The sequence below is a fragment of the Myodes glareolus genome, chromosome X, assembly GCF_982192425.1.
Source record: "Myodes glareolus chromosome X, mMyoGla1.1, whole genome shotgun sequence".
Taxonomy (NCBI): domain Eukaryota; kingdom Metazoa; phylum Chordata; class Mammalia; order Rodentia; family Cricetidae; genus Myodes; species Myodes glareolus.
In genome coordinates this window covers 54654006-54675774 of record NC_142053.1, presented here as the reverse complement: position 1 = coordinate 54675774, position 21769 = coordinate 54654006, and the positions used below count along the sequence as shown (strand labels likewise).

The 21769-nt window shown below is 41.6% G+C and overlaps 1 non-coding gene and 1 pseudogene across 1 annotated transcript; both read right to left on the bottom strand.

The window, feature by feature from the left end:
* Positions 1-13975: 13975 nt before the first annotated feature.
* On the bottom strand, positions 13976-15020 carry LOC125389267 (lamina-associated polypeptide 2 pseudogene; annotated as a pseudogene).
* A 95-nt stretch (positions 15021-15115) lies between these two features.
* On the bottom strand, positions 15116-15218 carry LOC146889191 (U6 spliceosomal RNA). The gene has a single exon (XR_015000501.1). It is a non-coding gene; the product is annotated as a U6 spliceosomal RNA (small nuclear RNA).
* Positions 15219-21769: the final 6551 nt, after the last annotated feature.

Below are 21769 nucleotides of genomic sequence, written 5' to 3'. Positions count from 1 at the left end.
CCTTTTGTCTCCCCATCCTGAGTGCTGGTGTTATAGATATGCACCACCATATCTGATTTGTGCAATGCTAGCTTTAAATGTGCTAAGCAAGCAGTCCACTAACTTCGTGACATCGCCAGGGAGGTATAGGCTTAAGCAGAGGATGAGAAGTATGCATAACTGAGCAATTCCGGTCAAGATTTGGTTTTACCCATCATGGACATAGCACTGTCAACTGCTAGTCTGTCCCGTGAGCCGGTCTGATAAGTTGTAAACACTCTTTCGTAGAAATCATCACACCTTTCCATCCCTTCCTACCCAGTGATACCAGGGTCCCAGTCTTTTCCTTCTGGGCTAATGCCAACTTCTTGAAATTTATTGCCTCAATTGTCTAACGATTGAGGAGAGAGGCACAGTATGTGAAGTGAAGCTTGCATTCCATTGGCCTCATCTTCCAAGGGTGGCAAATGAAGCCGGGGCAGTACAATTATAAGCCTGTGCGATTTTAAATTACTAAATGTGCTTTACCAGCTCATTGCTGTCACTTTTCTTAAAGATACCGAGATTGGCAGGTAGAACCCATTTCAAGTTTCTCAGGATTTTTTCTCTGCTGAGATGACAGGCTCACTCTGTTGCTGTGGTGTTTTGAATGACAATGTCTACCATAAGCTCAGATAATTGAGTACTAAGTCAGCTGATGCTGCCCAGGGAAGTTTGTCAGTCGATGGTGCTGTTCAGGTAGGTTGCAGAGGTGTGACCTTGCTGGAGGAAGTATGTCCCTGTTGATGGGCTTTGAGAAGTCAAATTCTCTATAGTTCTAGTTCTCTCGTTTGCTGTGGCCTGTACATGATTTGTACATGATTTTACGCCTCAACAAAACACTTGCATCCACTAAAAACATTTCTTAAATGACGTAAATTTTTTCCTTTCTATAAATATCTTCTGTGCTGGAGATATAATTGAGTGGTGGAGTATTCCCTCATAATTTGTAAGGCCATTGGTTTGATCTCCATCACTGCCAGAAAAAACAAACAAACAAACAAACAATTCAGAATGAATTTATAGCCTTGTGTGTTGGTTCCCTCTTACCATCTCTCAGCACTGGACAGGATGAGGCAGGAAGACTGGCACAAATTTAAGGCCAGCCTGGCCATAATGAGTTCTAGGTCAGTCTGTGAGACTGTTGCAAAGACAGCAACCCTGACAAGAACATCACAAAGTGGCTTCATTTTCAGTTGGCATTGTGACACCCACTTATAATCCCATCACACAGGAGGTGGCAGCTAGAGGATCAGGCATTCGAGACAAGTATACAGTGAGTTTGAGGCTAGTCTGGGCTACATGAGAGCATGCCTCAAAAAATGTGTTCCTGGAGCTACTGAATACTAAAACGCATTCATTTTAGAGAGAATTGGTGGCAGCCATGACTCTGTGCTACAGAACAGAAGTGCTGGGGTCAGCAATGAGACTTGCTATAAAGACGTCAGTTGTTCTTGGATTTTCTGTTCAGTCCCGTCAAGGGTGGGGCTCTCCTTCCTTGCTTTTGTTTTCTGCAGTCTTTGCTAGCCTCTGTTGTGCGATTTCATTTTGATTCTCTTTCCTGAATGCTTGAACTTTTCCCTCAAGGCTTATCTTCTTCCTGTTGACATTTGCTTTGGGCTTTGTTTCAACTTTTTCAGCAGTAGCTTTAACCAGCAGGCTGCAGATCTCCTGACCTCTTTATTTACTGCCTCTTTAACTGAATTAACTTTCTTTGTAGAAATCTTGGTATTGTCCACAGTGGGAAAGGTGGGTTCCTAGGTGCCTATGGGTCTTCATAAAGTTCATCTGCCCAGCTACTTCCAATACACACAATTGGTAGCCTGAGCTACTGGGGTCCTGAATTAAGAAAAATTGTCTATTCTGTCTATCCATCGTCTGTCTGTCTGTCTGTCTGTCTATCTGTCTATCTACCAATCTTTTTTCTTCCTTCCTTCCTCCCTCCCCCCTTCCTTCCTTCTTTCCTTTCTTTCTTTTCGTTTTCTTAGACAGGGTTTCTCTGTAGCTTTGATTGTCCTGGAACTCCCTCTGTAGACCAGACTGGCCCCAAACTCACAGAGCTTCACCCATCTCTGCCTCCCTGAGTGCTGGGATTAACAGCTTGCGCCACCACTGCCCAGTTCTTTCTACCAATCTTATGTCTTTTTTTTAAAAAAAATTTATTTATTATGTATGCAGTATTCTGTCAACATGTATCCCTGCAGGCCAGAATTGGGGGACCAGATCTCATTACAGATGGTTGTGAGCCACCATGTGGTTTCTGGGAATTGAATTCAGGACCTCTGGAAGAGCAGCCAGTGCTTTTAACCTCTGAGCCATCTCTCCAGCTCCCAATCTTATGTCTTATATGAATGCAACACCCCTCTTTTTCTTAGATAAATAGTAGTATACTTATGTTTTTCTCCATTTTGCTTTTCTTCACCTAGTGATAGATCAAAAGATCACTTCAAGGTATATGGAATGCATTATCTTCATTTTTAATTGCTTCATCTAATTAATATACTGAAGCTGATCCAAATAGTGCTACTGATGAACATTTTAGTTTGGTGGGTCCTTTTTTTTTTTTGTTTTTCAAGACAAGGTTTCTCTTTAGCTTTGGAGCCTGTCCTGGAACTAGCTCTTGTAGACCAGGCTGCCCTCGAACTTATAGAGATCCACCTGCCTCTGCCTCCCAAGTGCTGGGATTAAAGGTGTGTGCCACCACTGCCTGGCTCTAGTTTAGTTTTTTTTTTTAAACCATCTTGGTATTACATAGAGAGCTGTAAAGAATGACCTCATACATATGTCATAGTGGATTTTTGTCAGTGTTTCTTTGGGATGGATTTCAAGAAGAGGGTTTGTTAGGTGAAAGGGGAAATTGAGCAACATTTTCACCATCTCCCATCCAGTGGAGTGGTACAGTTTTATATTCCTACCATTAAAGTGACATGGAAGTGCTTGCCCATAGTTTCACCAGAACACTATGCAGACAAAACTTTGGATTTTTGCCAATCAGATAAGAAAATCATATCATAGTTTACTTTTAATATATATCCTTATGATAAATACTTTTCATATGATTGAATAATTTTTTCTGAACACTAACTTCTTTTTAATTACTTAGAAAAAATTTTATGTGTATGAGTATCTGTGTCTGCACACCATATGTGTGTCTGGTGCATATAGGAGCCAGAAATGAGGAGGTCAGAGCCCCTGGATTGCAGTTACGGATGGTTGGTTGCCACTATACAGGTGCTGGGAAAGGAATCTGGGTCTTGTGTAAGAATGACTAGTGTTAACTGTTGAGACACCCTCCAGCCCGCAATGAGTTCTCTCTTGGCCATTAAGATATCTATTTAATGTATTTTGAATTATTATCATTTTTTAAATTGTTTAATCATTATCTTTTAGAAATGGGGGGCATGGAACCCTGGGTTTAGTTGTCTTACTTTTGTGATACCTGCACTCTGTAGGTGGAGGCAGGAGGATCAGAGGTTCAAAGTCAAATTCAAAGCCCACTGGGATCCAGAAGACCCTGTATTAAAAAAGAAAAGTATTACACTGTCGGTACCACCTTTAGGTGAAGAGCTTGGCTGATCAATGGCTACCGAAAGAGGAAGAACCAGCTCCTTCAGAGACTAGGCTACCCTGTCTCAAGTGGTCATCTCTGGACACACATGCAAATAAGCAATGCTAAAGGAACTCAGTGGGTTGCATATATATGTTTGCATCTATATACATACATACACACAGATATGTAACAATAATAACTAAGGAACAGATTACGAATTTGAGAGGAAAGGATGGGACACAGGAGGAGTTGGAAGGATGGAGAGAGTGGTAGGAGAGATGCAGACAGATGCAGACAGATTCAATATTTCTGTGTGAAGTTCACACACACACACACACACACACACACGCCCGCGTGCGCGCAAAAGCGACAAGCATTGTCTTTGGTCAGTAAAAGCGTCTTTAAGTTTTTAGTCATGTCCTTTTGCCATGACCTTAATATCCTTTCATTTTCCCTCTGAAATAGTTTTTGACAAATTCTTTAGTAAATTGGGTAACAAGATATTTTAAATTGATTTTGCACATTAAATACTCCAGAACTAGAAGCAACCATTTCCCAAAGTGTTGGTAGAGTAATAACCCCCATATCTGCAAAAACTCCCACATCATAACCGTAACACTTATCACTAACTGACATTATAGTCATATGACATTTCATTGTTTATGATGTTTCTTCCTCATAGTCTAAGAATGTTGGGCCTTGGTGTGTGAAGAGCAAGAGCTTTATTTTCTTCCTTCACGTTTCTTAAACACAGAACAGGACTTGGCACACTGGCAGGGTCAGAAGCTGCTTATTCCCATTGACCAGAAATTGTGATTACAGCCCTGGCATAAGGAGAGTAGTGGCCTTCCAGGGACTGGTCCTGGTCATTCTGTGGACAGAGAGATGCCTGGTCAGTTGCAGGCATCATTCTGGTCATGAAACAATGTTTCGTTACACCGGGGGCAGATTGACCAGTACTGCCCTGATCAGCAGGCTATCTGACTGGGAATGTATAGGTGAAATGATTGCTCTCCAATGCCAAGCTGTAAACTAACCGGACAAGGCCAGGTGAACCCTTGGACTCAGGGAAACTGGAGCACCGTCTCCTTCAGGGAGAAAACATTATGCGACTGTTTGTACATTTCATTTCTTACCTCTATTTCCAAAAGCTACAGTAGTGATTACTTGCAGTTTATGCCAATGTCATGTATTTAACATTTTAAAATTTATTTTTAGTGTGCACACACGTTTATGTGCATACTCATTGTGCATGTGGAGGTCAGGGGACAACGTTGTGGAGTTGGAGCGCTTTCTGTCTTTGCGTCACTTCCGGGGATTGAATTTGGGTTGCCAGGCTACAGCACCAGCCTTCCATGCTGAGCCATCCCTCACTGGCTCCTGGGAGTCACATCCTTTCTGTGGGGGAGGGAGCAGCTTGGGTGAGGCTAGCCGTTGTTCAAGTCCTGCTGGCTGCCAGGCATTCTCTGCAGATTTGCTCGTAACGTTTTCCCATTCCCACTGTGTAGAAGATAAAGAAGGACAGGAAAGCACGTTTTAGGAATGGGAAATCAAATAAATTTTTTTCTATTCTCTTCTGAAGCCCGGAAGTAATTAATCTCATAGCGCTGCTTTATCTCCAGATAGCATCTGCACAGGATTTCCTGTTTACTCCCCACACTGCTATTACAACAGGCCTGTTTGGCCGCCTCGCATTGTAGCAATCACTCAGATGTTTTTTCCCCCCAAAAAACAGAGTTCTCAGGACACTCAAGGGTGAAAGAATAGACCTATACCTCTCAGTTCTGCCTCCCCTAGGATTCAGTTTAGGGACACTTATGGGAAAAGGGATTGAGCTGATTTAAGGTGTGAGGGAAAAGTAATCAGAAACAAAGTCATCAGGGGTCTGAACATTTATAATCAGTCATCATGATACCTCACAGGATGCTCGTTGAGAAAATGACAGAGTTAGCATGATCTGAGGGTGGAGTATTTGAGGTTCTTGATACCAAAGGTCACCAGTCCAATCTGAGTGCAGGTCCAAGCGAAGAGTCAAGAGTTTCTAGAAAAGTGGCTTGCAAAGTAATCTGGGAAACTGTTTCTATCATAACCAATGCTTCTGATGTTTAGAATTAGTGCTATCTTTTTTTAGAAGATTTTATTTCTTATGTATTCAAGACACTTGGTCTGTCCAGCGGACGTTCCACCCTCCAGTTTTCCAGGATGCCATAATGAAGGGCCTACCTGCGCCTCATTCTGGCAGACTCATCTTTCTTTAGCAATAACAACTTTTTCCCTAGACACCTGCCTTCTCATCCCCCTCAAGGAACAGATGTCTGCCTTCTCCGGGATGACAGTTCATGGAATGCCTTTCCAGTCACACCTCTGGCTAAACGTGGACACCTGGCTCTCCCCTTCCCCACGCCGCCCCATGCCTGCAGGAAGCAGCCAGATTTGAGTCTACGCCCTTTGTTCCCAAAGAGAGCCTAAGTGTTTGTCATAATTACCATTCCAATTTTCTGTCACCCCTATATCCAAAGAGCCTAGAATGTCAAGTTGGGAGCATAGGGCCCCTGTCCCTCGCATCTATCCCAGCCCCCAGGCCTGGTCTGGACTCCAAATCCCAGCATGCCAGGTCCTTATCCCTCCCTTAGGGTGGGGTCAGGACCACTTTCCTCAGGGTATTTAAGTGATCCCTCCCCCCAAGAAGAGAAACACATGGTCTCCCTTTCTTCCTCCCAGAGTTTGCAGCTTCCCGGTTTCCCCTCAGGGCCACCAGAGAGCGCAGAGCATATCTCCCATTAAACCTGGATATTTCTTAATTTGACTTATTTTGATTTGGCTTGATTAGGAATTTTTTGCATCGGCAGAGAGCTCGTGTTAGGAAATATTCCTAACAATCTTAACCTTTATTTATTCATTTATTCTCTCTCTCTCTCTCTCTCTCTCTCTCTCTCTCTCTCTCTCTGTGTGTGTGTGTGTGTGTGTGTGTGTGTGTGTGTATGTGCATGCCATGACATGCATGTGGGGGCCAGAGGACAACTTGCAAGAGTCAATTCTTCCCTTCTACCGTGTGGTACTCAGGAATCAAACTCTGGCTTGGCAGCAGCAAGCTCTTTTACCTAATGAACCATCTCGTCTGCTGCCCAGAATTAGCGATATTATTATAAGAAAGTTTTCATTTTTTAAATTTTTTTGTTGTGAGCCTAGCTTTTAATGGCCGAGCCATCTCTCCAGCCTGAGACAATTTTTTTTTTTAATGCTCCAGCCCAAGGCAGTTTTCAAAAAAATGTTTTATTTGACTTTTTTAAAAAAAAGTATATTGATGTTTTTCCTGTATATTTGTCTGTGCACCTCATGCTTAAAGTGCCTAAGGAGGCCAGAAGAGGGTGTGCTGGATTTCCTGGAACTGCAGTCATAGGTGATTTGTAGGCCCATATTTCTATATGGTATGGCAGCCAGGCTGCTAAGCCATAGGCCACACCTGAAGTGGTCACGTGACCTTTCAGACAGGCTGTCTGTAACTTAACAAAAGGTGAGGATGTTGCTCTGCTCCTTCTCTGTAATTTGGAGGATGCCTGAAAAGCGATGCTAATTCAGCCTACGTGACAGAGCTAGCATACTGACCGGGAAGACGTGACAGCAAACACAGGTAGATGTGGACGTGACTAAAAGGCAGCCATCTGGTTACCTAGGAAACAGAATGCTAATGATTTTCCCCCTCAGTTTCTGTCTTGGTATAAAAGCTGTTTTGAAAAATAAACGAGAGAAATTCTTCAGCATGTGAACTCAGGATTTCATGAGGGATCATGGAGAATCTCCCTCGCGATAAATGTGAGCTGTATCTTTATACCCATGCCTCCATGCTGGTCAAGAGAGAGATAGTTTATGTTGGGGTCTGGTCAAGAGAAATAATTTATGGTTCGGGTTGTCACTGGACCCCCAACAGTGATTGAGCCACTGTGGTTGCTGGGAATCAAACTCAGGCCCTTTAGAAGAGCAGCCAGTGCTCTTAACCGCTGAGCCATCTCTACCTCCCCAGAATTAGTGATTCCTAAAAATCAATGAAAAACAGTTAACTGAAAGAAAACAAACCTAGAGGATTTATTTAGCTTTTTTTTTTCTTCATTCAAGTCACTTTAGTGAGGAGGGGAGTTTAGTGGTTCTGCCAAGGAGACTGAAGCTCAGGAGAGTACAACATATAAGACTCTACCAGCCATTAATCAACTGGAATGGAAGAGCTGAAACTTCAGCACAAGGCATTTGTAGAGCATGGAAGCAGCAATTGCTGGCCCTTACCCTTAGAGCTTCTGATTCAGATGACCTTGGTGAGACCCAGGGACATACATATGGACCCAGAACCACAGTATAAAAATCACTGATGTGGGGGCTGAGGAGATGACTCAATGGTTAAAATCACTAGCTGCACTTCTGGAGGACCTGGATTTGACTCCCAGCACCAACTATCTATAACTCCAGTCCCAGGGGACCTGACACCTTTTATGGGCACTGCATGGACATGGTGCATAGACACACATGCAGACAAAACATCCATATACATATAATAAAAATAGAGACAATTTAAAAATTACTGATATGAATAACAAACAGACCATAGAAACCAGGTGTGGTGGTTTGATAAGAAAGCCTCCCCCCCCTTAGGCTCATAGATTTGAGTGCTTCATCATCACATCAAGGAGTCACACTATTAGGAGGTGTGGCCTTGTTAGAATAGATGTGGCCTTGTTGGAGTCATTAAGTGTGTCATTAGGGGTGGGCTTTGAGGTTTCAAAAGCTCAAACCAGCCCCGGTGATTCTCTCTTCTCTCTCTTCCCGCTGCCTGCCAATCCAGATGTACTCCCAGTTCCTTCTCCAGCACCATGTCTGCCTTTAGGCTGCCATACTTCCCACTGGGACGATAATGGACTAAACCTTGAAACTGTAAGTCAGCCCCATGGTCTTGGTGTCTCGTCACAGCAATAGAACTGTAGCTACACATCGAGAGTAGAAAGTAAACATTCAGGAGGAGAACAAAAAGAGCTCTAAAGAAGATGCTAATAAAACATAAGTGCTATAATAGGAAAAGGGGAAAATAAGGAGGAGACTTAAGTGGGGAGGAGGAGAAAGTAAACCATTTCAAAAATGAGTGGGATAAATAAATAGCACTAAAGATGGTTTAATTTGAATTAACCCACATTGAGAGCTAATACTCTCCCCAAAAGCCATAAAAGTCCAGCCCCAGGTGGGGAATACTTCCCTTTGAGTTGTTGGCAAGGAGAAGTCAAGACACTCCCAAAATGACACAGGCTACTGTCACTGCTCTTGGTTGTTGCCTGCCAGAACTTAAAGATAAGACTTTTGTGGAAGACAGCACATAGTTGGGGCACAGGGCTTGGGAAAACCAAGCTGGTACTGACTATAAAGCCTCCTCCTAGAAGGCTAGCTTTCCTATTGTCAAAACATGCTATGCAAACTGCTTGTGGAGAAAAGTTATCAGCAGTCCTACCCACCTAAAAATCCTGTTAGTGACTGGTCCAATGAGATATGTTCAATGGTGCAATAGTGGTGCTAATATCTTGGGGGTAACCAATAGCTCACTGCCTGAACTAAAAGACCACTCAATTGGAAGTAACTCATGCTAGATACTGTAAACCTATTTAAGAATCTGTAGCTGGAGTAATCATGAATCCTAGAAGAGAACATACTACTTCCAGTTTGCTGCCATTTTTCTTTTCAACCACCTTCTAAATACTTATCCTTATGTGTAAGTGCTGTTTTCACCCATCATCAAAGAAGATTCTTTTTGTAGTACGTTAAGGCTATTACAGGGATATGCAACTGGCCAAAATGCAGAGTGATGTGACTGTGGAGTTCTCATTTCTAAATGGGACATCTATGACATAACCCCTCATCCAAGACTCAGGAAACATCTTGGAAGCAAAATTTAAAAGGTTGCAAGAGCAACCAGGGGAACTTCTATGAAATAATGTCTTCTGAACATGAAAAGAATGTTGTACCCATAAACTCTCAATAATGTGGTTACCTACTCAAAATCATAACAATCAATGGGGAGAAAGGCACACAAGGCTTTACACTTGGTTGAAGAGCTATAGGCAGTTGATGGCCACTGATGGAAGAGAATGTGTGTGTGTGTATGTGTGTGTGTGTGATTGTGTGTGTGTGTGCGTGTGTGTGTGTGTGTGTGCATGTACAGATGTTGATGTGATTGTGCCTCAGTGTATGAGTGTAGAGGTCAGAGAGCAACTTGCATGAGTCCCTTCTCTCCTTTCCTCCTCTGGGCTGTGCAGGAGGCAAGGCGGTCTTTGTGCTCACAGGTAAACACTAGAGGAATTTGAAAGGCTAAGCACATAGGGTTGCGTGCTTCAAAGGAGGCATGCACAACCTGTTATCTGCCCAGAAGGCTGAAAATGGAGTTGACTAATAGTCTGGTGACCTTCACACTGTCTAGGTCACTAAGATCACGCAGAATCCTCCCCCAGACCCTTATTGTAACCTTGTTTTTGCCAGTCATTCTATAGAACTTGTATTTTGAATCAATACTGGTTACTTAGTTGTATTGAACTGAACTGACTTCTTACTTCCCTCAGACCATTACTCTGCTGGACGTGGTGGTCTCATAGATCTCTCCCAACCCCACATCTCCCCTCCACCCCCCACGTCTCAAGGTTCCAGAGATCAACCTCATGTCATCCTGCCTGGTGGCAATCTTCTTTATCTGCTTAGCCACCTCCCTAGCTCCACATTTCTATCTGGATATATTTTCCTAATTACAAGTTTTCCAAGAAGACAAAAAGAGCTATATGTGTAAACTGAAGCTTGTGTGTCTCATCTGCCTGACTCTCACTCCCTGATTCAAATGTATTCGCTGAAAATAGATGTGTGCACTCCAGATGTGTTTCTCTGAGTACAGCCAACACACAAAGGAAAGCATTTAGCTAAAATACATACCATCCAAAATTATAATCATTATATACTTACTCTTTCACATTCTGCCTATTTCACTTACCATTATGGCTCAGATTTTCATCGACATTAAATAACTGGTGCTTTATAAGCCAAAGTAGGACTTTCTGTTTTAAATACAGGGTCTCTTGTAATCCAAGATAGCTATGTTCTTGAAGATGGCCTTGAAATCAGAACCCTCCTGCCTCCGCATCTTGAATGCTGAGATAACAGATATGCATCTCCTTGCCCAGGTGCAAATATTGCTTTAGCGCACCTATCTCTTAGTAAGTCAGTTTGCCTAATGTACTGCAAATGGAAACTCAATATAGTTTGCAAATATTCTATTGTTCCCCAACTTTTGACTGCTTTCCTGCCATCCATAGTACTTGCTTGGCTAATTTCTATATTTTATTTAAAATTATTGCTTTCTCACAGTATTTTATGTAGCCCAAACTGATCTTGAACCCACTATGGAGCCACGGACCACCCTGCACTCCTGGTCCTGCTGCCTTTATCTAACGAGTGTTGAGAAGACAGATGTGAAACATCGTGTCTAGTTTTAAGGTTTTCAGTAATATTAATACTATTTTTTTTTTTGGTTTTTCAAGACAGGGTTTCTCTGTAGCTTTGGAGCCTGTCCTGGAACTAGCTCTTGTAGACCAGGCTGGTCTCAGACTCACAGAGATCCACCTGCCTCTACCTCCCGAGTACTGGGATTAAAGGTGTGCGCCTCCACCACCCAGCTAAACTTTTATGTATAAAATAACTAGCAAGATTTATTTTAAGATGCATAATGCATAGCATCCAAGGTTTACTTTAAGATGCATAATGCATAGCATCCATTAAGACAGCTATTATAAAAATGAAACAAAATATATTGGCGGAGATAAGAAGAAAGCGGGATACTTTTGTATTTTTGATGTGAACACAAATGGGGCAGCCTCTTTAGAAAACAGTATAGCAGCCCTTGAAAAATTAGACATAGAGCTAACCCATAATCCAATAACTCACCTTCTAGGCATATATACTGAAAGAAATAAGAGCAGAGATCCAAGTGAGGTAGTTTCCCATCTATGGTCATAATAGCATTATCCACAATAGCCAAATGACAGAAACAACCATGTTAGTGGACAGACAAGCAGAATATCCACAGTATGGACTGTTATTGGGCCTTCAAAATTGAAGAATGTTTGCTAAATGTTATAACCCACAGGTAAGTCCCTTGAAAACATGCTAAGTGAAAGCAGAAAGACAGCAAAGGACAAACACACTGTGATTCCACTTCTGTTATGTACTCAGCCAAATTTGAATGAAATGGAAAGTAGAATGGTGGATGTCAGGGTCTGTGGGAGGGAAAACAAGAAATGATGTTAATGAATATGGAGTTCCAGAGATGCAAGATAAGCACTGGGGAAGAACGGTAGTGACAATTTCACAACACTGTGAGTGTGCTTATTTGTATGTAGATAGTGAGGATTGAATGCAGGGCTCTGTCCTCCCTACTGATATACCTCTCCGGAACAATGTGAATGCATTTAATTCCACTGAAGGGTGCTCCTGGAAGTGAGTAAAATGGCCATTTCTAAGGTATTTATAGTTATAATTAAGAAATGAATAAAAGTGAGCTTATTATTAGAACTTGAGCTTTCCCTGGGGGAGCATCCCATGCCAGAACCCAGGACCCAGAGGAAAACCTTGACTGATTCCAGCTTCAGTGGCTGGCATAGCTTCTCCTAGCTCCCAGGTCCTGGGCAGATAACAGGTTGTGCACACCTTCCTTTGCAGGAACAACCCTATGTGCTTAGCATTTCAGATCCCTCTAGTGTTTACCTGTGAGCACTAAGACCTCCTCAGCCCACAGGATGGAAGCAGAGAAGGGACTCAGGCAAGTTGTCCTCTGACCTCTACACTCATATGCTGAGGCACAATCACATCAATATCTGTACACACACACACACACACACACACACACACACACAGAGTAAATAAATAATAAATGTAAAAATGATTTTAAAATGTAAAAATAAAAATGTAGCCCGACTGACAAAAGTTATGGACATCTATTATATTTTGGAAGTGTGTACATAATATATTGACTTGTTGAACAAAGAATATTTAGGTTAAAACCACTAATTTGGTAGTTTATCTTTGGGTGTATTGTCTGTCTCAAACTTCTTCCAACATAATCGTGCAGTTTTCTCTTCGGTTCAGGTAGGAAGTGAAAGTCGAGTTTGGTGCTTAGAGACTGTAGAAAATCTTGTGTTTAGAGCATCGCTGCCAGTGGATTCTAGAAAGATCTGGCTTAAGTCACGAGTCTAAGCCCCTCCTTTTCCCCATTTCAGGATCTGAGCCTTTCAGAACTGCAATTTTTATTTTGACCACCAGGTGGCAGCTATCTTCATTGTCCTTAATTAAAAGACAGGATTTTGTGTGTATGTGATATAAAAGCAATTATTTGTTATTTTTAAATCAAATCACATCAGAAAGCATATGGTAAAAACAAACAAAAAATCAACACTGCTTCCCAACCCAAAACAAAAAAATTAATATATATTAATTATTATTATTAATTAATATATATATAGAGGGATATTTATATTGCTAGGAGATGATGCAATAATGAGTCCAAGTGGAACAGAGGACCAGTGTTTAGTTTCTAACTTCTAAACAAGCACACCTCACACTTATTTATCAAAGCATTTTGATGATAAGATGTATTGAAAGGGTATAAATCCCTTACTGTAAATAAAAATACAAAATTCCAACGACAGTCTTAAAGCTGGTTAATAGTGCTGTCTAATCTGGACAGCCAGCTCTGGTTCTCTAAAACAGGTCTAGATGGTGCCCTAAAAGATCCCTGCTAAAAATCTAGTGTACTTAGGTGGGTCTTAATGAAGTAGGACTTCATGATATGAGAACTATGTTAGGACATAGTATGTCAGGGCTACCAGCAGCAATACCGCTGTTGTCAGAGATCACAGAAGCGTTTACTGCTGTACCTTCCATGAACAACAGAGCCGCTGCATTCCAGGAAACACAACCACGTGACCCACTGCACTTCATTCACATCTGTAACATCTTTCCTCGGCAGAGAATACGCCATCAATCTTTTCTGTAAGAATGCCAAGTGTTGGATGCGCAGCTTTGCATTACGTCGCCATGTTTTGCCTTATTTTCCAAGTACACAGAGCAATGTGGTAGAATAAAGACGTCCACACAGAAGCAAGGCCTCCGGGGAAGCTCCAGAGCTAGAGAGGATCGCTCATGAGGCACAACGTGCTCTCCAAAGGCCAAAATGTTGAATGAAGTCCATGGATGCGTCCCGTCTGCTTTTCAATGCCACACTAACTTTGTCCAGGTAAAATCACAATTTCAGTTCTTCAGCCAGTAAGGGGACACATATGTTTTCCTACACAGTTAATAAAGAGAGCAGGTCAAGTTGAATGTGCCAAAATAATTTTTCTAGTCAGATAGTTTAGCATCTTGAAGAAAATTGGAGAAGGGATTTCCTTAGTTGTATTCTACAGCTTGATAGGCTAAAAATGAAACAAACAAACAAACAAACAAAAACCCCACTTCTTTAAGAACAAACAAACAGCAACACTTTTATCCACCTGGGAATGGAGCATCCTTTCTCTGTCTTCTCTGACCTGACAGCTGCCAAGGGAAGCTACTTAGGGACGTGTTTAGGTGAGGATGATTCCCCCACCCTGCGGTCTTCTGTGGCTGAAGTTAGAGCGGCTGTTTTGCAGCCCCTGTGGTGGGTCTGCAGTCAGCGAGCATTAATTTCTGGTGACATAGACGCTTCACAGGGGAGCAGCTGCTTAAGAAAATCCACTTCTGCTCTTTCCTTTGCCCTGTTTCCTCCTCCTTCAGCTCTCCTCAATGGTTCCTCTGTCTTCCTTCTGGGTGTGTATGAGAATTCAGGGATGGGCAGCATTGCAACCGCTTGCTTGAAATTTCCTGTCCCCATACTGACAACTGAGACTCTGTTGCTTGAAGGCAGGAGAGTTTCAGCCGTGAGAGTTCTCTCTGGAATCACGACACCATCTACAGGAAAGTGTTGTGAGGTTTCTGCCCTTTCCTGGCAGTTCTTCCGGACCCTCTGGTAGATTCTTTAGGCAATGTCTGCCGAGGTCGGCCTTTTGAACATCCACATGTCTGTTCAGTCTCAGTTACTCCTCCTTGAGAATAGCTTTGACTGTGACCAATTCTTCTCTGCTTGAATGTCACCACAGTCTTTGCTCAGCCCTGTGGTGGATTTCCCTTCACAGGCTTGGGCTCTATTAGAGTCTTCATCATCGTCACTGGACCTGTCAGGGTCCTTACTTTGGTTCTGTCTCGTATTTTCTACAAGAAAAAAGTTGGTAGAGAATGAGAAGAGTGTGATTCTATTCCTTGTTCCTTGAGTTTCAACAACTTTTTGTTTTTCATATAGTTTCCTAGTTGTTCTCATAATAGGGTCAGGATTCACTCTGTATTTCACAAGAATCCAGAAGGACTTCATGTGAATCTCTATGAGGTCAAGGTCAGCCTGCTTCTACATAGCTAATTCCAAGACAGTCAGGGCTACACAGTGAAAATTTGCTTCAAATTTTTTTTAAAAGGAATTCATAGCAAATTTGCACAGTGTCTATGCATGGTGGCCATGTTAATCTTCTCTGTGTTGCTTCAGTTTTAGTATATGTGATGTCGAAGGGAGCACAGGACTTAGATCTCGTTTTTGAAAGGAACCTAATGCTCTATTTAAAGTTGCTATGATCTTCTTCATATGCAGGCCTTGTTCAGGTAAAGGTAGCTGGTACTTCAGAATAAGCTGGGCGGAGAAGTCTTTTGTAATTTGCAACAAAGACATTCTGCTCAAAAAGCTTGACAGCATTTAAATGAATAGGAGAAATGTGTAGATTTTATGATCCATTTGAATACATATTTTTTTATGTTCATTTGAAATTTATGTGAGTTTTGCCACTCTCAGTGTTACTAGTCTTCAATGATTTGTTCCTGACATTTAATTAAAGGCATGGAATGACACTTATTAAATATGATACATAGATGGCATGCTGGGAAGTAAGGCATGCTGTGCTCAGTGTTTTGTATAATATTATGAACACGGCCAGCTTCAATAAACAGAAAAAGGAGCCTGGAGAGATGGTTCAGCATTTAAGAGCACATACTACTCTCCCAGAAGATCAGAGTTCAGTTGCACACACGCGCACTGGGTGACTGGCTCACAGCCAGCTGCAAGTTCAGGTCCAGGCTCTAAGTCCTCTGGCCACCACAGATACCTATAGGAACATGTGCACAAATCCACACATAGAACCCTCCACATGGTTTAAAGACAAAGAAACAAAAAGTGGATTATGAGGAAAAAAATCACATGTAAGTTGATATGTATACACAGAATTTTGTACAATTATAAATAAAAATAAAATCGTAATGCTTTTCAGTAAAGTAAATGGAACTGGAAATTATTACATCTGGGCTGGACATAGTGGCGCACATCTTTAATCTCAGCAGTCTGGAAGTGAAGGCAGGAGGATGTCTATGAGTTCAAGGACAGTCTGACCTACGTAGTGGGTTCCAGATCAGCCAGGGCTACATAGAAAAACTCTGTGCGCCACCCCCAGCCCCAAAGAAGATTAAGGACAAAACCGTATTTTCTCTAATATGTAGAACTTGGATTGTAATTTTTATGTATGTGTGTGTGCCTGTCAGTAATGAAAAAAGAAAGGGAATGGAGGAAAGAGAAAAGGGGGCCTAGGGAGGATTGAGGAGGAAAGAAAAGAAGGCCCAAGTATACCTGCAATAAAAAAGCAGAAGTGGGATCTGGGAACAGCAGGAGAACAAGGTCAGGGATGTGTGTGAGGGTGTGGGAAACAAAGCTCAACGAAAACAAAAGTATTCATATAATGTCATAAGGAAACTTGTTACTTCATCAGTTTTGTTAAAAAATGAATAAAAAAGACCAACAGAAAATGATGATGCACTCTGTACTTGCCTAGCATGTATGAATCAATCCATAGAACAAAAAAATGAAAAACAAAAGATGGTACAAAGTGTATTTGGCTATTTGAGATGCTGGAAAGCCTTTCAGGTGTTAGCTCAGCACCCTGAAGTCACATCCTCTGCCACAGACAGGATGTTTGTTTCATGATGTATCAGGGTTTCAATATGCTGCAGTGGCGGTCCTGGAACTCCCTCTGTAGTCCAGGCTGGCCTCAGACTCACAGAACTCTACCTGCCTGTGCCTCCCGAGGGCTGGGATTAAAGGCGTGTGCCACCATGCTTGGCTGATAGTTTTGAGACAGATCCCCATTAGGTGCTCCAGGCTTGCCTGGAACTCCTATCTGCCTCTGCCTCCTGAATGCTTACACCCCCTACCTGTTCTCAGATGGGGCTGCAACTGTCCATACTGTGGAGAAGGCTCTCAGGGAGGAAAGCACAGTTGGAGATGCCCATGTGCCATTGCCCTTCTCAAGCTTCAGTTACTTCTTAAGAGAAGACGACTGGGGCGTCCTAGCTCAATTAAGTTACAAGGTTGTTATTAGATACTGGAAAAATATTTTTAAAAAGATCATTTTAACTCGCAGCTTCAAGCTGTGTCATCAAGGCAAAGAAATGGAAGAAAATTAGCCAATCTATATTTCTTTCTTGCTGAGGATTATGGATCGAGGCCACATCACATTCTGGTTGTAGAAGAAACCAACCAAGAAGTAGCCGAAAGCTCTTTATGGACTAGCTTCCTAGCCCAGGCCTCCACTGCCAGCTTCTCCGTGGCCTGGTCCTCAGCTTGAGCACAGTCAAGGCACATCCACCACAAACAGCCTGTGTTCACCTCTCCCAAATTTTATTATAGAACCTCCCAGACCCTTGGGTTCAGAAGACACTATTTTTCGATTGCTAACTGGCCATGCTGCTAGTGTCTTAAGGAATCTTTTCCAAAAGCAGGCCTTTACCTTTGGCCTGCAATCCGTACAGCTCAGAAATCTTTCTATTTGCAGAGACCGCTACATATCATTGGTTTGATTTAATTCTGCCTCCCTCTGCCCCTCCTCCTTCCTCTTGCCCTCCTTCTCTCCCTCCCCATTCTCTTCCTTGTTGTCTTAGTCACGCCAGGGAGTAGATTTTTCCTGGAGAGAATGTGTGATTCCACCCGCTGTCTCCCTAGGACCATTATCTCTGTAAAGCTTTCTAACCCATAATTTCCCAGGGCAGTTTCTCCGAAGCTAATTCTGCCATCATTGCATAAACACTCTCAAGGGAAATCTCCTACCTAACAAGGGACTCCAAAATTTTCCCCGCGAGCATTCAAGGCATTTGAACACATGGATTCAGGTTATGTTTGGCGCCCCATCTCCCAAGTGCTCTGGGCTTTTGAAAAACCGCATGTTGCCCTGCTTCCTTAAGGGACTCTTGCATTCCTTGTGTACCTCTTTAGCAGGCTGGGAATTAAATGGACGGATTTTAGCCCTTTGTACATGTGTGATGGAAGTACGCATTGAATGAACTCTTTAAAGGATAATACTGTCGCCATCTCTTTAAAGATGTAGAAACTGAGAATCAGGAAGTATGTGGATCAGTTTTTGTCTTTGGGAATGACACTAGGCTTCTAGAGTCAAGAGACCTGATGACAACTTGGTAGTGATCATGAGTGGTATTATTTTGTTTTATGACAGTGAGAAACGGGTAAGGAGCTCTCTTACTGTGTGTGTTATTATTTCACCCCCCCCTCCGAGATTGAAATGATACAGGTGCTTTGTAGAACTCTCGGAAAATCCACGAAAACAAAAAGATGCAGGAATAAACACCCAGGAGCCTACCCCCTTCTGGGATTTGCTGACACCTAGTGGTGGGTGGATTAAAATAGGTTGAGATAAGACAAAAAAAAAAGAAAAAAGGGGAAAAAGGAAGGAAGGAAGGAAGGAAGGAAGAGAAAGAAAGAAAGGAAGGAAGGAAGGAAGGAAGAGAAAGAAAGGAATGAAGGAAGGAAGAAAGAAAGAAAGAAAGAAAGAAAGAAAGAAAGAAAGAAAGAAAGAAAGAAAAAGAAAACCCGGTTCCATCTTACTCTGGCTTCAGAGGCAACTCCAGTCTCAGCCCCCAGGGCTAGGATTATAGGCATGTGTTACTATGTCTAGAATGAAGTTTAGAACATCACTAAAAGTACACAAGTTATAAATATACACCTTGATAACTCGCTGTAAAATAAACATATTTGTCTGTCTAGAGACCAAATTAGGAAAGACAACATTACTAGCAGCCTATACACCAGACAGATGTCTTCTTCCCCAACCAGGTGCAGTCCATGTTGGGACTTATGAAAACATAGGTAAATTTTGTCTGTTTTTTGAATTTTACTTAAATAGACTCATCCAGAAAGTAATCTTTTGTGTCTGCCTTTTCCCCACTCAACATTATCAGTTCATTAATCATCTATCTGGTTGCATGAGAATGTAATTTATTCACTATTATTGCTGTATAGTGATTTATTGCCTAAATATAATGGGGAATAAAAATTCACCATTGGTAAAATAATAAGACAAAATTAGTGAGAATATAAAATTCTTGACTAGCATAATTCATCATGTTAATATGACTAATGAATGCACAAGTCTACACTCTAAAAGTAGATGCTATACCTTCTCTTTAAAAATGAAAAAAAATCTACAAAATTGACTGAACAAAGAATGTAAAATAAGTCTCAACAAACTGCAAAGATTAAAATAGCTCAGAGTATATTCTCTGACCATTATGAAATAAATTTAGAAATTAAGCAAAAAACTAGAACTCACTGTATCTTTTGAAATTAAAAGGTATATTTTTATTTTAGCTTTTTATGGGCGTAAGTGTTTTGCCTCTGTTGTATGTTTGTGTACCACATGCATACCTGGTACACAAAGAGGGCAGAAGAAGGCATCAGATCCCCTGGGACTGGAGTTATAGATAGCTGTGAGCTGCCAGGTGGGTGCTAGGAAGCAAACCTGGGTCTTCTGGAAGAGCAGTATGTGCTCTTAACTTTTAAGCCCCAAGAAGTATATTTCTACATAGCGTACTATTCAAAGAAGAAATGAAATAGATATTTGAAAACAGTTTGAGCTGAGTGATAAGTAAAATCATAAGATAAGAAAATTTGTGGCATATGAAATTCAAGCAGGCCTTTTTTTTGTGGATAGAAATCGACAGGTCCATTCTAAGATAGCCTGAATAGCCAAAAGCATTTAGGGAAAGAACAAAAGTGAAGAACTCACAGTATCTGATTTTGAGACTTACTGTAAAGCACAGACATGAAGAATGTGGTTTGGAGGACGGACGAGATAGGCATGCAGATCAATAAGCCAGACTAAAACGTGCAGAATTAGATCCACACATTTGGTCAACTGATTTTCAATAAAGGCGTCAAGATAACTCAGCAGCAGCAGAAGAAAAATCATTTCAACAAATTGTGGTGAGGACAGAGATGTGGAGATGAATCAGCCTTGATTCATAGCTTCTGTGAAAATTAACTCAAAATGTGTCACCAACCTAAATGTAAAAGTTTAAATGACAAATGACACAGAGAGCCTAAACCATGAATATCCAATAAACTGAATTTATCAAAATTAAAATCTTCTTCTCAAGACACTGTTAAGAAAATGAAAAACAAAACCATAGGCTTGGGTAAGGTACTTGTAAAGCAGCAAAGCCAATGAAGGACCCATGGGCACAAGATCTAAATGAACGGGGCCTGGGGATGGAGCTGAGCTGCGAGAGCACTTGCCTGGCAGAGCCCTGCTTCTGTCCCCTTCTGCTGCCTGCACCAGGTATGCAGGTCCCTGCCTACAAACCCAGGACAATGACATGGAGGCAGGAAGTTCAGAAATTCAAGCTTATCCTCAGGTACATGAGGAGATAGAGGCCAACTTGGGTTACTTGAGACCCAGTCTCAACAAAAATAATAAACCCTAGTGCAAAATAAGTTTGGATAAAGCAAAGCTCTCTTATAATTCCGATGGGAACGGAAGATTGTAAGACACGTCAAAAGCAGCTTTTAAAACAGTATTAAATACATCCTTTTCATTTCCTAACAATCCAAATCTTACGTAATTTACACACCAGAAATGAAAATATAAATGAATTCAAAGACTTGTATGTAAATATTCTTAATAGCTTTGTTGGTAATTGGCTAAACCTGGAAAAGATCCAAGTGTCCATTAACTGATAATGAATTGGCAAAATTTGCTATCTATACATACATAATAAAGACAAATTAATCTATTCAATCAATTCCTAATGTGAATGCAACTCAAAAGCATAAAATTGAATGAAACATGGGTCTTAAAGGATGGGCATCATTTGTATGATGTTTTGAAAACATCAAAATTCAGACCACTAGTTTCCAGGTTGGGGAGAGAGGATTGACTCCAGGCGACATGAAGGAACTTTGTGGGGGTGATTAAATTGTTGTGTATCCTGGTTGTTGCATGACTTTATACAGTTGTCGGTATTCGCAGAACTTAGATGTGGAGGTGAACGCTTGTAATCCCAGCTCTCTGGAGGCTGTGGCTGAAATATCACCAGCTGTGCCCATGGGCTACATGATGAAACTGTGTCTCAAAAACAGAAACCAAAGACCCCAAACTATAAATCAAATATACAAAATATATAAATCAAACAAAAGCTCAGAGAATGTTACCATTAAAATGAATTTTAAGGCTTGGGAAAGCTATACCTCAATAAACCCAATTTAAAGACAAGGTTAGCTAAGGAGTACATCTTCAAAACATGTCTTAAGGAGTTGGAAAGAGAGGGCTGGAGAGATGGCTCAGTGGTTAAGAGAACTGACTGCTCTTCCAGAGGTCCCGAGTTCAATTCCCAGCAACCACATGGTGGCTCAAAGCCACCTGGCGCCCCCTTCTGTGGGCACACATGCTGTGGGCACACATGCTGTACACATAATAAATAAGTCTTTTAAAAAAAAGAAGTTGGAAAGAGAGCAGCACTTGTTGCTCTTGCAGAGGACTTAGGTTCTGTTCCAAGTTTCCACACAGTAGCTCACAACCACCAGTAGCTTCTCTCTCTCTCTCTCTCTCTCTCTCTCTCTCTCTCTCTCTCTCTCTCTCTCTCTCTCGACTTCTATGAGCATCATCCATGCATGTGGTGCACACACATACTTTCAGGAAAAATTACTAAACACAAATTAACAAATCTAAACTTCTAAAGAAACTAGAACATAACCTGCTAAATTACAGTGTGATATTGTGATGGCTATTCTTGGCTGTC